Genomic DNA, 14,976 nt, shown 5'->3' with positions numbered 1-14,976 from the left:
TGGATGGATGGGTGGGTGGATGAATGGGTGGATGGATGGACAGGTGGGTGGATGGATAGGGGCCCCAACTCCCAAGTGATATTACCTCAGCATTCAGCACTCATTAAATAGTCATTCACTAATCTCTTCAAAGCCCTTATGAGATTTCCATTTTTGCTCTTTAACTCTTTCTATCCTTTCACCAATTATTTGAGATATCCAAGTACCTCTGTATCAAATGCCAGAGTCTTGAAGACTGGGCCTTGTCCCGTGATACTCTTGGAAAAAACAGAAACAAACAAACAAAAACAACGATAAAAATGAACAGAGGCAGAAAAAGAAAAATATTTTTGGACCAAATCTGGAACTTCTGATGCTAATTTTCATTCTGATGATCAAAACAGAATGAAAGCAATTCTTCTCGCTTACCCTATGGTACAGGTACAATTTCCTGCCCATGGACAGCAGTGGGTCACATTCTCTTTTCTCTTTGATTGGAAAGCTCTGTCAGGGCCAGCACCTAATTTCTGGTGTAAATGTTCACTTTTCCATTCTACAAAAAGACCTACCAGTAGGCTGTGAAATGAGCATTTCACGAAAACATAAAACACGCCTGATAATTAAAATGCTCAGCAATTAGAGTAATGAACTACACTCCAATCTACTGAGTTAATTTCATAACCTTAGAAAATTATAAAGAAAAACTATTTGGAGATTAGAACACTCCAAAGGATTTTTTTTTTTTTAAACTCATCTATCATCTCTCAGCTTGCTTGAGAATTCATTCTTCTGCAATTGTTTTTTCTACCAAGGCCCACGCTACTATGTTTCAGAATCATACTGGCTACAGGAATTACTTGCCAGGCCTTCCTGGCTGTTTACAAAATAAACCGAAAAGAAAGCTACAGAATCCCAAAGCCAAGAATTACAATTACCTAGTAAAACACATAATAAGAATATAATGCAGCTAATGAAAGAATACAAGAGTATTTAATACCAATCTCCCTGATGTAAATAGCAACTGTCTATTTCAATTACTGTTTTCTTTTGACCTCAAGTTGTGACATCTGGTACATTACTATACAGTAGAGAAATTCTAACTAGTACTATAAGAAATTAGCACAGTTGAAACTCGTGATGCTGGAATGCAGCCATGAACCAAAAGAAAGCGGTGGGGCAGGGGGAGGCATCTGAGTGTCAAAAGTGGGTGTCACACACCTGAACTCTAAAATTCACGCACTGTCCCTATAGGAGAGCTTGACAGGTCCTTCCTGTGGGCCAGCTCACTCTCATTTTACAAATAATTTTGATAAGTGTGGTTAATTGGAGTCCTCATCCTAGAATCTGGACACAGCTCACTTTCTGCTAGTCTTGAGTGATCCGAGGTTACCTGGTGGAAGGAATCCTTTTTAGAATGGCCTGGAAAAGGGTAAGGCATGTACTGTATAAAATCCTCTGCATCTGACATGTGGAAACAGACCTAGCCAGCTTCCACCCCATAAACTGCCAGGAGACAGTGTGTGTGTACATGTGCAACCTCTTAGCCACACTTGTTACCCACAATTGAAGGCCTTGGAATGACAAGTCCTGGAGAAGGGAAAGGTCTGGACAAAAGGAAAAAAAAATCCCCAAGTGGTGGCCAGCAAAGATAGCTAGTTCCAACACAGAGCAAGAATGAAAAAGAGCAGAAAGACCAGGAAGACCACTGGCAGAGACAGGAGGGGAGGGACCTCCACAGCTGGTACAGGTAAAGCCACAGGCCTCCACGCCATGCCATCCTTATGCTAGCTTGGGCACAGCAGGAGCATTTAAGAGCATGTGACGGCAGATACTTAAACATGCGTATTTGTGCAAATGAGTTCTTTACAAATACTGCTATGCCCATAGTAGGCCCAGTAAATATTTGCTATGAACAACAACAGTGGCAACAAGATCAGACACATGTAGAATGTTTACCACATTCCAGACACTTTGCTAAGCACACTACACACATTCACCTCATTGAATCCTCACCCATTTTGCAAATGAGGAAACTAGGGCTTAGAGAGTGTCAAGCAACTTGTCGAAGGTTATCATAGGTACTGTATTTTTACACAAATAACGCATGTCTTCTGCGTTTGTTTGCCAGATTGCCCTACCCCCTCCCTCGAGGCACCCTCACAAGTGCTGCCATGCCAATCCTCTTCCACATGCTGCTGTTGAAGAAAAATTACGAAAATACCTGGGGAGTTATAGCTGGCAAACAAACGCAGAAGGTGCACATTATTTGAGTAAGAATACAGTAATAATAATTGGTGGAGGCAGGAATCAAAATTAGGTAGTATAGCTCCCAAATTCAACCTCTGAACCACTGTGCTACACTGTACATATGACTGAGTAAATGAAAGAAGGAAGGAAGGAAGGGAGTGAGGGAGGGAGGGAGGAAGGGAAGTAGGCAGGCTGGCAGGCCCGCACAAGGAACAGATAGAAGAGGATGAAATTTCTGGAGAAGTAGGTAACTGGTTGAGATAGAAACAGTCCTCCTGATCTTCCAAACCAACTCCCAGAGGCAGCGTCTCCCCACAGCAGTATAGTGACTTCCCCTCCGACAAGAGGATGAGTATGCATGCCCACAGGAGTAGGCATCTCAGTCATGCTCACAGGGAATTCGGGCTCACCAGCGTATGACATGCTGACTGAAAGGCAGCGCTGGCTGGACTGAGTGGCTGCCCCCCTCACCACAGAAACAACTCTTTCTGGCTTGGAATGTGTAGCTACTTAACGACGCCTGGCCACATTTCTAAACAGGCTAGGGCCGGAAGACAAAAAAACAATATGGTACCCCATAAACTGCTGAGTGCAGGAGAAACACAGGGACTTTTCAGCAAGATGATGAAATAATTTTATCCTGGAGCACCAGCTGATCCTACTCAGATCGCCACTTCTGGATCCCTCAGAGCAAATATTTCATATATCCTGTGCAGCTGGTGCCACTCCAAGCACAATCTGGGCAAGGGCCCAAACATACATTCCAGCCCACAATGGGTGGAAGGCAGCGGGAGAGAAGGATTTCTTTGGCTCAAAGGTGGTAAAGGACACAGACAAGAGTCTTGGGGTGCTGGTGTCTGCAAGATCCCATTCGGACTCATCGGAAACTTTGCAGGGTAATTAGAAAGACAGATAGCTCCACCATGCTAACCAATATAGTTTGCATATGTTATAACTGAATGTTGGAGAAATTAGTCACAATCAGATTTGCTTAAAAATAAAATCAATGGAGATTAAATGCATGGAGCAACTTCATTGGACAAGTATTTAGTAAGTATTTACTATGTGCTAGGCACCATGCTAGGTGCTGGGAATTCAGTGGTGACCAAGAAAGGCTTTGCTTCAAAGGCAGCAATTAAATAGTGAAAAAAATCTTGGGAATCAGAGAACTGAAGCTAGAGAGACTTGGAACAGAGTCTTCTTATATGATGGTGGGAGCTTCTTTGGCTCCAGGTCCTTGTGGTTAGAGCTGTGCCTAGGCCACTATCTGGTACATAGCAGGTATTCAGTTAGTGTTGACTGAGCTGAGAAGAAGTAAGTATATTTTATAATGAACATATGAGGGTCAAAGAAGAAATCACAAGGAAAACCAGAACACATTTTGAATTCATGATAATAAAAATACAACATATCAAAATTTGTGGGGTGTGGCTAAGGCAGTTTTTTGGGGCTAGGTACCGTCGAGTCAGTCCCAACTCATGGCGACCTTATGTACTAAGGCAGTATTTAGAGGGAAATGTACAGCTTTGTAATAGACACACGAATGTTGTTATATGAACACTGGCTTTATGGCCCTTGACTGTGATGTCTTCAGGCATAGGACTTGTTTTTGTAAATTCACCTTTGTGTCCCCAGAGCCTAGAACAGTGGTTGGCACATAGCAAGGTGATCAGAAAACACCTGCTTTAGTGGAATGAAAACATTTCATTGTGAGTCCCTGACATCATAGTTGTGCTGCATTTGGAGAGGTCTTGTTCGACTGGTCCCTTGTGCCTGGAAAACCCTTCCTGGCCTTTTGTTGTTATTGTTGGCCAAGACTCTTGCAAACATTTAAGCGCTTGGCTACTAACTGAAAGGTTGGCAGCTTGAACCCACCCAGAGGCTCCTCATAAGTCAGGCCCTATGGAGCATAGTTCTACTCTGCAACACATGGGGTCGCCATGAGTCGGAATCAACTCTACAGCAACTAACAACAACTAATATTCATTAAGCTGAGTGTCAGTCATTGTTTGAGTCTTCACAAGTATTTTCTCATTTAATCTGCACAAGCAAGTACTATTATGATCTCCATATTGCACATATAGAAACTGAGGCCAAGAGAGACTAAGAACTTGCCCCACATCACAGCTGAAAAGTAGTACAACCAGGACTTGAAACCAGACAGTGCAAATTCCGAGCTGCTGCTCTCAACCACAGTGAGTTACTGCCTCCCACTCAGCTTAGGAATCATCTCCAACAGTCTTCCTGGTTAAGCACCCCTCCTCTGTGCTCTCTGAGCACCCTGGGACTACTGTTATCACTGCACTGCCATTACCACATGGGTGATGGTCTGCTGTCCTATGCTATGAGTTTCTTATTACACACAAAAAAACCCAAACCCATTGCCGTCAAGCCGATTCTGACTCATAGCTACCCTACAGGATAGGGTAGAACTGCCCCCTACGGTTTCCAAGGAGCACCTGGTGGATTTGAACTACTGACCTTTTGGTTAACAGCCATAGTGCTTAACCACTACACCACCAGGGTTTCCTCCCATTATGAGAGCTGGGTCTTGCAACTTGCAACCTCAGCACAGGGCTTAGCACTTAGGCAACGCTCAGTTACTGTCTACTAAGCCCTGGTGGCATAGTGGTTAAGAGCTAGGCACTAACCAAAAGGTCCACCAGCCACTCCTTGGAAACTCTATGGGGCAGTTCTACTCTGTCCTATAGGGTCACTATGAGTTGAAACTGTTTGGTTTTGGTAATCTCAGCTGGAGATGGGGAGGAGGTGAGCCATGCTTCTTCTTAAACTATAAAGTGAATTTGAGCCACCTGGGGATTTTACTGAAATGTCGATTGTGGCTCAGCAGATGTGGGGGTCCACCTGAGATTCTGCATTCCCAACAGACTCTCAGGGAATTTGAATGCTGCTGGTCCAGACCACGCTTTGAGTAGCAAGGGTGCAGAAGAAAGAGTAGAGTCCAGTGACAGAGCTGCTCTGACTCTCAGCTGAAGAAGCTCTTGGCTCTGATCTTGGACAAATCAATTCACTGCTTTTAGCCTCAGTTTCTCGATCTATAAAATAGGAACAGGATAATTAAAGTAAAAAGTCTAGCTTAAGTAAGAGTAACAATTCTTTAATTTGAGAAATTTTCATGCTATATTTGTTCTTTCATCCTTATTGTAGAGTTTCTCCAGCATTTCATCTTCTATATATAATCTCGACCACTCTCCTGCCCCAATAGACACACAAGGAAATAAAGCACTAATGATCTCCTTTTAAGTTAACTACATTGGCTCCAGCTTCACTGCATGATTTCCCCCCCTAATTTGTTAACAATTATTTTTCTCCTCACACCAGAGGGGCTAATACCTTTCAGTAGAGCTTCTATACTATGACAGACTAAGAAGAAAGGCCTGGTGATCTATTTATGAAAAGTAGCCAATGCAAACTCTATGGATCTGAACAGAACATTGCCTGACTGGATTCAAACATGTCAACAATCATGAAGACGGTACAGGACAGGGCAATATTTTCTGTTATACACAGGGTTGCCATGAATCGAAGCCAACTCGATGTCAGCTAACGACAACAACAAAACATAAATCCAAGCAGGAAGGTAGGATTTTCAAGTGGAACCTATGGTGCCACAGATGAGATCTCCAAAACCCAAGGAGGTGAACAGCTTTTCTTGTCAGACTAAACAGGAGTGACCCAGATGTCACAGGGAACCTAAATGTGTCAGCCGTTCAAAACAAACCAATCTCATCTAGACCAAAGAGAGTCCTGAGGTCAAGAACTGTGAGCCCACCACAAACCACAAAGAGACTATGGGGGCAGCTGATGAAAAAGAAAAGCAACAGACCAACCACAGGTTTAGCCAACACCAACTTCTCCCTGGTGACACAAGGCCCACTTGCCGGTCTGAGAGCTCAGAGGGTGTTAAACAAGTAAACAAAACTAAGCAAAAAATTAAAATGCTAAGAAGTTCTCCTGGAAAGCTCATTGTGTCTTTTAAATTTGTGGGTAAATGGGCCAAGAAAATGCGAACAGATTAATAAAGACAAGCAGATCAAACTTCTTGGAGGCTGCTATTTTCTGACCGCTTCTCCTAATGGTCTACTACAAACTGATCTGGGAAGAGTCGAGCTCGTTAACCTCTTAGATGGCAATGTAATAAAACATTTCTGGAACAAAAAAGAAACAGTAATAATTGTTATAAGAAGAGAACAAGACACAACCCACTGGCATTATCCCACAATGCTCGCATGCATGAGAGGCACCTTATCTCAAAGAGTCTCACGCCCCACAGCAGGCCAGGTCTGTTACCTGGAAATAAGAATTTGAGATGAGCTGACCAACCCTGACTTTAGGATCAGGGCTCTTGGCCAAAGAAAAGGGCAAAGTACCTGTTGTCTGAGGGAAGGTGCGGAGACAAAACCCCCAGTCCATGTGGGCGTTCCCTTCTAACTGTGTGACTGAAAGGGAATGAACACAGCTTTGGGGAATGTACTTGGCTGAGTAATGCCCCCCACCCAAGATGCCCATGTACTAATCCCCAGAATGTTTGAATATGCTACCTTACATGCAAAAAGGGACTTTGCATATGTGATCAAATTAAGTATCCTGAGACAGGGAGATTATCCTGGATTATCCACATGGACCCAATACAATCACACAGGTACTTGTAAGAGGAAGGCAGGAGAGCCACAGTCAGAGAAGGCAATGAGATGATAGAAGCAGAGATGTGGAGTGATGTGGCTGTGAGCAGCCCTGAGGTAAGGAATGTCAGCAGCTTCTAGAAGTTGGAAAAGGCAAGGAAAGGATTCTCCCTTAGATCCTCCAGAGGGAACCAGCCCTGTTGACACCTTGAGTCAAGACTCATTTCACATTTGATTAGTTCTTATCAGGTCTCCAGAAGCGTAAGAGAATAAATTTGTGTTGTTTTAAGACACCAAGTTTGTGGTCATTTGTTACAGTGGCAAGAAGAAACTAATACAAGGAGCACAGAGTCTTGGGATCAAATTTCAGCCCTGCCTTTTCCAAGCTGGGTAATCTTAGACATGTGGCTTAACCTCCCTGGGTTTAAATCTTCTTGTCTGTAGAATGGGAATTCTATAGGGGGTTAGTTATGGGGATTCAATGAGGACCTACGTTAGTGCCTGATGCATTAGCAGATTCACTCGTTGGCACAGCATGTCAAGAGGTTTGGAGTGTGAACAAAACCAAAACACTCATTGGCTTAATTTACCATGAGGGGCTCCACCCTCCATGGCAGTGAGAAAAAACAGAAGAGAAAGAGATAATGGAAGAAGAGATCTTGTCAGATGGGTAAAAAGAATATTTTCTGTATCCTGTGTGGCTCTTTAGGGCAGTCAATGTACACTTAGAAATGTATTTCTCACCAAGCTCAGCCTCCTATTATTTTCCTGTCATACTTACCTTCAAAACATCTTGGATTCATGTGAAATGGATTCCCAGTTGATTGTCCTTTTCTACTACTTCCCCACTAAGCACTTTGTATGGCCTCATTGAAGAAAGTACCCAAATTAGTCAGGAATCTTCTGTTGTCAAACATATACAACTCGTACTATCTTAAGCTAAAAAGGGGAATGTATTGATCCACATATAGGAAAGGCAGTCAGTTCCAGCTTCCAATTAGGGACAGGGGAACCAGGAAGTTAACGTACCCCAACTATGGCCTGGTTTTTGTCTGTAGAAGGGGCATTTTTTTCCTTTTATGAAAAATAATTTGTAGGCTGGGAAGAAGACACCCTCCCAAAAACTTGAACAAAAAAATATTAATATAGTGATGCAAATATGGCAACTAAGAGATATCCTCTTTATAGCAAATGCCAAGGTCTTATACCATCACCCTTGACCTTTACAACATCTCAATGAACACATATTATCATCTCCATTTACGGATAGGCTCAGAGAGGTCAATCGACTTAGCCAGAATCACACAGTGAGGAAGGAGATAGGACTTGAACCAAAGCCAGAGATCTTAACCTCCATGTTGTAGAACAGGGAAGTGCAAGATAAGAAGAAAGTACCCGTGGTTGATGGTTTTTGCTACATAGATCCGCACAGACAGTGTTTGGAAAGGTGTTGACAAGTCAAAGGATACTGATATTACAAAAGGGAAATGCAATTGGAGGCAGTAGCCATGCTTATCAAACTGCAGATGATTTTAGGTGGTTCACAGGCCCCACAGGAAGTAACTGTGAAAAATATGGTGAAACAGTTATTTTTTTGTCTTGTACAATCCTTCTGATTGGAGAGAATCTTGGTTTGGTGTTAGTTTATCTCTAACACCTCTCTGTCGTTGTTATTAAATGCTGTCCAGTCAGCCCCCAACTCCTGGTGACCCTATGCACAATAGGACAAAACGCTGCCCCATCCTGTGCCATCCTCATGATTGGTTGTGGACTGGATCGTTGTAATCCATAAGGCTTTCATTTGCTGATTTTTGGAAGTGGATCACCAGGCCTTTCTTCCTAGCCTAACTTATTTTGGAAGCTCTGCTGAAACCTGCTCAGCATCATGACAACACATAAGCCTCCACTGACAGACGGGTGGTTGCTGTGCATGGAGTGCACTGGCCAGGAGGAGACCCTGGGTCTCCCACACGGTAGGCAAAAATTCTACCACTGAACCACCCCTCTCCTAGCAATGGGAGCTGCTTATCTCCCATTAACAAGAAGAGAGCACAGGCCTTGGTCTTAAAGAGTCTTCTCTGGTAATGATAGATATGTTGAATGAATAATATTGTTTCATTTTCATGGTATATATTTTTATCCTTATCTATCTTTGGCAAATCATATTAACCTTCTCTAAATGGTGGTGATGGAAAGTCTTAAGATAAATGAAACTATGAATTGATTTTTAAAAATAATTTTAATATTGACTGCTTAAGTCTGAAGTATTTTAAATATTAATTATATAATATCAGGGGCATATTGTACAGATAGGAGAGGACTGACAGACTTTTGGAAAGGAGAACACTGACTGTGTCAGCAGAGGGTCAGCTACAACACAGGGCTCCAGTGGTCTTCAGGTTACATGTGCTTTTCTTCATGAAATGGGTTTAAGACCAGAGAGTGGGTTGGCATTGGCGATGCTGTCATGCAAAAGGCTTTGAGAGCTGCTGCAGGAACCACTACACTCAAGTACCATTATCCACAGGGTGTGTTATGCCCCATGTCACTTGTGGCTTCTGTCATCATAGCCACCCTTTACACTGCACAATAATAAAATCCACAGTCATCAGGGTAGCATACTATACTGTTTGAGAAGTCAGGGAAGCAGGTGGTACATTTTAGAAAGACTTGCATTAAGGTAAATTTAAATATTTATAGTATAGCACCTTTAAAGGATTAATCCAACTATTTGTTAAATGGTTAAGCCCCAACTATCTGTAAAACTTGGTGGTCTCAATGAGCTCATGTAGCCAGGGTTCTGGATGGTCTTTGCCATACTAACACATGACACCATAAACTGACTAGGGAAGAGGTCCAGCCAGAAGCAATGGATGGTGTCTAAGATAAGGTCACATTTACCAAAGCAAAACTCACTCTAAAACTTTTTAGAGGAGGGAGAGGGAGACATAATAAGTAAGTCACTTTTCATTCACTTGGAACTAAGTAAGGTTGGATAAAGTCAATAGCTGGGACTCTGAATAGGCAGCTAAAGATTATCTTTTCTAATTATATTAGTTATCTATTGCTGCATAACAAATTATCCTCCAAACTAAGTGGACTGAAATAATAATAAACATTTATTATCTCATGTACTTTTGCAGATCAAAAATTTGGAAACAGTTTAGCTTGGTAATTCCAGCTCAGGGTCTTTCAAGTGGTTGCAGTCAAGATGGTAGTTGGCACTGCAGTCATCTTAAGGCTTGGCTAGGGCTGGAGAATTGGCTTTCAAGATGGTTCACTCACATGGGTACTGGCAGGGGTCCTCAGTTCCTCTCCATAGGGCTGCTTGGGTGTTCTTATATTATGGCAACTAGTTTCTCCCAGCATGAATGACTCGAGAGCAAGGCAGAAGCCTCGAAGTCTTTTATGACCTAGCCTCTGAAGTCACACACTGTAGTTTCTGCAAAATCCTATTGGTTACACAGAACAGTTGTAGTCATTATAAGAGGGGTTATACAAAGGCATGACTACCAGAAGGTTAGAACCATTGGGGGCCATCTTGAAGTCTGGCTACCATGCCAATGGTCATTCCCCAGCTTATATTTGATGCCTTGTCCAATATCTTAGAGTTAGGTAGAGTTGAATAGAAGAATGAATGACCAAATAAATAGGGTGAAACTGAAGGGTGTTAAAAATTCTAAAATTTACTCAATCAGTACAAAACACCAATAACTAATGAAACACTTATTGAGATATTATTAAAGCTCTCTCAGAACACTAAAAATAATCCCTTCTCCCAACTTGTCTCTTGTGGTTAGTGCTCTATTTTGGCTAAAGTCCATCTCCTAATGGTATAACCTATTGCCTAACTACTCTCTCTCTCTCTTTTTTAAAAGAAATTCCAGACTGAGTAAAAGTCAGAACTTCCTGAATAATATCTAAGAAACCTCTGGAGTTCTGTCCTTTCTCAACTGCCTTCACTCAGGCTCCTGAAGTTGCTCATTTTATTATTGTTTTCTCCCAAATCCACATAAAATCAAAAAAATTATTCACATTTTTATGTGAACATCTAGTTTGCCACTTTAAGCAATAGGGCCAGTTGGAAAGGGAGAAAAAGTGTATTTTTCAGGACTCTTATCTATCAAAGATTGTTCATACCAGAAGCTCTGGTTTCTCATGATCCTCACTCCTATATCATGTATCCCCTCCTTCCACTTCCCATCATTCTTCCCTTATTCCTTCAAACAGAAGGCTGAAGATTGGGTGAGCTCTGAGATTCTTATGGCCAACAATTCATGAGCAAGGAATTCTCTCAGGGGATTCTGTCCTACAATTTAAAAGCTTCTATTTCTTATAGACCTATAATATGCAAGAAAACTGTTATTCCTGGGATAACTTTTTCTCATCATTTAGTCCCAAGAACAGGCCTATGATGTTTTAAAAATTATAAATACGCCTAGTATACAGAGGAGAAAAGACTCAGAGAGGTCATTAAAAGGTACCAAGGTTATTAGATGGTCAACATGGAACTGGAACCAGGTATGTTTTGGCAATTATTCTCATACACTTTATCAGGGATGGCATTCAACATATTTAACAGCCCACATGAACCAATCTGAATGAACACTGGTCATGTCCCTGGAGTAGGGTCCTGGAGGCTCTTCCTAACCCCAAGAAGGCATTGCTTCTTTAGGTCAATGAATCATCCAGGAATCCCAGTGTTATACAGGGCACTTGAGGGGCTTGGAGCAGGACTAGTGGGGAAGTATTTAAAATTCTAACAACCAGTATGGCCACCCTGGTAGGTACTGGATGAAAACTATTCCTGCTCTTTCCACATCATCATGAAGCCTTAAAATGGTTAATATCTCAAAGTCTTACCATCCCCGTACAGAAGGACATGGTCCAAAGGAACAGCAACAAGGTCTGCTTTACTTAATCCTGGAGTCATGAGCCACCCATTGCATTCTTTATCAGCTTTAGTAAATGTCTAAGATTCTCTCGTCAAACTCCTGAGATAAGGACCCTCAAGGACAGCCCTCCTTTTTGCTTGTGTATTCTTTAATAGTTTAAATGGTAAGCTCTTTGTGAGAGGCATCCCCCTTCCTGGGCATGGCATTACCACCCCAGCAGACAAGGCTGAGTGAGTGTGTTCCCAATTACGATTGTTCAGCTACACAAAAAAGGATCTTGGAAGTCATATCCCCAAACGCAGAGGCCCTGGTAATGAAGGACAAGATATTTTTCCTCTTATTCCAAAAACCATAACTGAAACAGTGCATTTATTTGTGTTAAGGCTGTGCTTCCTAATTAAAATGCCATGTTTCCATGCTTTTGGATATAATTAAAACTTCCAAAGGCTGCAACACTTGTTGGCACATGAGAAAATGAATGTTTTACTTAATAAATAACATTTATTTGGGGAGGAAAATTTTAAGAACATGGAATCCAAGAAGCGAGGGGAAAGAAGGTGGCATGCGTAATGAGAACTTTGGCTTCCCCACTGTGAGCCAGCTTCTTAAAAATACTTATCTAGGAATCTTAATAACCGAGTCACCCACCCACGCACCCACCCATCCACCCACCCATCCATCCATCCATCCAATAAATATGGTTACTTATTAACTTGCACACTGACAATACCAAAAAAACAAAACCCACTGATGTCGAGTCGATTCCAACTCATAGCAACCCTACAGGACAGAGCAGAACTGCCTCATAGGGTTTCCAAGGCTGTGAATCTTTATGGAAGCAGACTGCCACATCTTTCTCCCAAGGAGCCACTGGTGGTTCCAAACTGCCAACCTTTTGGTTAGCCACCGAGCACTTTAACCACGGCACCGCCAGGGCTTCGCACTGGTAACAGGTTGTCTGATATCAGCCTGAATCCTCCCTGAAAATGCACCAATCACTCGTCAGCTGACTTTAGAAATGAAGGAGGTTGATGGTCAGGAAGGGTAGTGGTGCTCCAGCAAGTGAAGATAGGTAAGATGGCTTCTCCAGGGGCCACCTTCTCTAGGGAAAGAGGTGTCAAGGAGCAAAAGAGAAGTGCCTGGCCAAACCCATTTATAATCACAATCTAATAACGCTTAATAATGCCCAATAGGATAAGTCTAACGAAAATTATGAGAGTAATCAGGAGAGTTCAAATTGTTGATAATTTAATAATCACCCCCTTTGGCACATCTCTCTGCTTGAGATGGATCAGTTGGAATGCATTAGACAGGCTTCATCTGTCTCTGCCATTTATAAGCCATGTGACCTTGGGGAAGTCTCTTCATTTCCCTAGTTTTCTTATAGTTTCATCATCTGTAAGAAGGAGGATAGCAATACAGTAAAACTCTGCAGAAATATGCACTGCAATAGGGGCAACTCCATTCCAAGAAGCAGGGGTGGAAGGATTATTTCCCAACTCCGGTATCCTTCTTGCTCAGTCTCTCTGTCTGGCTGAAATCACTGCCACTATCCTGAAGAACCAGCCAGTCAGAGGACCCAGAATGGTCCCCACTGATATTTAAGCCAGAGAGTGTAATCACCACCACGTGGTGCCAAGCCACAGCTGGGACAGGACAGAATTGGACCAAGAGGTTTGGCCTCTGGAATTCCTAACCAGCTAGCTGAGCTGCCTCACGTGGTCACTTAAACCATTATGTGATTGAATTTACAGGACCCCACTTATCTGATAAAGTTGTTGTGAAGATTAAATAAGACAATGCCCATAAAGCCCTTAGCACATAATAAGTGCTCTATAAATGTTAACTAAGATAGTTATTATTTTGGGAAAGCAGAAAACATATATGTTTATCTCTAAATTTTTATCACAATTTAGGAGTGAGTTTAAAAATCTACTGAACCTGTTAGCCAGATTACATTAAAAAGAAAAGTCGCATTTTAACTAAATATTCTCCAAAACTAACATGAAAATATTTAACAACCTTGCCAAGATTTTAAGTCACTCAAATTACTTGAAGGTATATTTTCAGTAATATGTCCAGGTAACTTTCCCAATATCAGCTGTTGTACAAGAGATGTAGGAATTTTCTTTATGGATTGAGACAACTGATTGACAAGACTTGGCCTTGATTTGTTTTAAATAACCAAGGCCAGCATTTGTGTTCATTTCCTTGAGTGGATTCATGGCACTCTTTCCTCCTCCTCCTTCTATAAAAAATGCTGACTCTTTTCAGAGGTACTGTGGCAATTCACTTCCATGTAGAAAGGGCAGAGATGAGTCTCAGTCGAGTTCATCATTTTCATTGGAGAATGACCACTTTGCCTCTAATCCTACTCCACCAGTTACCAGTTGCCTTTGAGATGATTCTTTTTTTTTTTTTTGAAAACAGAAACCTAACCAAAAACACTGCAGAAGACCTCCTATTACTTCATATTCACCAGAACTGTGTCATGGGGTCACCCTAGGTTTCTAAGTGTCTGGGAAAGTGGATGTTTAGTTTCTCCAGCCTCTACAATGTAGACAGGCAGAATGTAAGGCTTAGGAATGGACATTTGATTGGCTGACCAGCAGTGTTGACCACTCATATCACCTAATCATGCCACCTCGTCTCAACCACAGTATTTATTATTGTTGTTAAAAACTGCAACCGTAAAAATAATAGAGCAATGGAAATAATCATCATTTTACAGCACTGTTTTACTTTTAAAAAGTCTTTTCACACAAAAAAATTCCATCTTACCACACACCAATGGGATTGGTGTTCTTTGACAGATGAGGAAGCAGCTGAGTGGCTCGCCTAAAGTCACAAAGTTAGTTAGTAGCTGAGCTGGAATGATCTGATTCTAGTGACTGGCTCATGTGACCACGACATGAGTGGGTCATGAAAAGACCTCAAACCTCCTGCCCCCTAGCCTAGAGTTCTTTCCATTGGACCTTGTGGCTCTTGGTCCAAATGCTGAAATGGTTACTATTCCAAGTTTTGGGGCCCTGGCACCTTCGTAGTTGAGTTAAAATTTGTGATCCGAGTGCCAGGATTCCCCTAAGCCTTCCCACCTTGTCCCTGGTCACGGGTAAGTAAGGAGTAGTATGGGGTTGGAGAAGCACACTGCCATTACTGAGGCCCTTTCCCCATTATTGTTATAATTCTTTTTGTTTGTTTGTTTATTGTTG

At 42.1% G+C, this 14,976-nt stretch overlaps 1 protein-coding gene across 1 annotated transcript in view; it reads right to left on the bottom strand.

Annotated features, from left to right (window-relative positions):
* Window positions 1-14,976, bottom strand: part of WWOX (WW domain containing oxidoreductase) — a 1,054,678-nt gene that overhangs the window by 428,694 nt on the left and 611,008 nt on the right. The gene's annotated exons all lie outside the window — the stretch shown is intronic.

This window comes from Trichechus manatus, unplaced genomic scaffold (assembly GCF_000243295.1).
Source record: "Trichechus manatus latirostris isolate Lorelei unplaced genomic scaffold, TriManLat1.0 scaffold00053, whole genome shotgun sequence".
Lineage (NCBI taxonomy): Eukaryota > Metazoa > Chordata > Mammalia > Sirenia > Trichechidae > Trichechus > Trichechus manatus.
The sequence above is the reverse complement of the archived record's forward strand: the minus strand, read 5'-3'. Positions and strand labels throughout refer to the sequence as shown.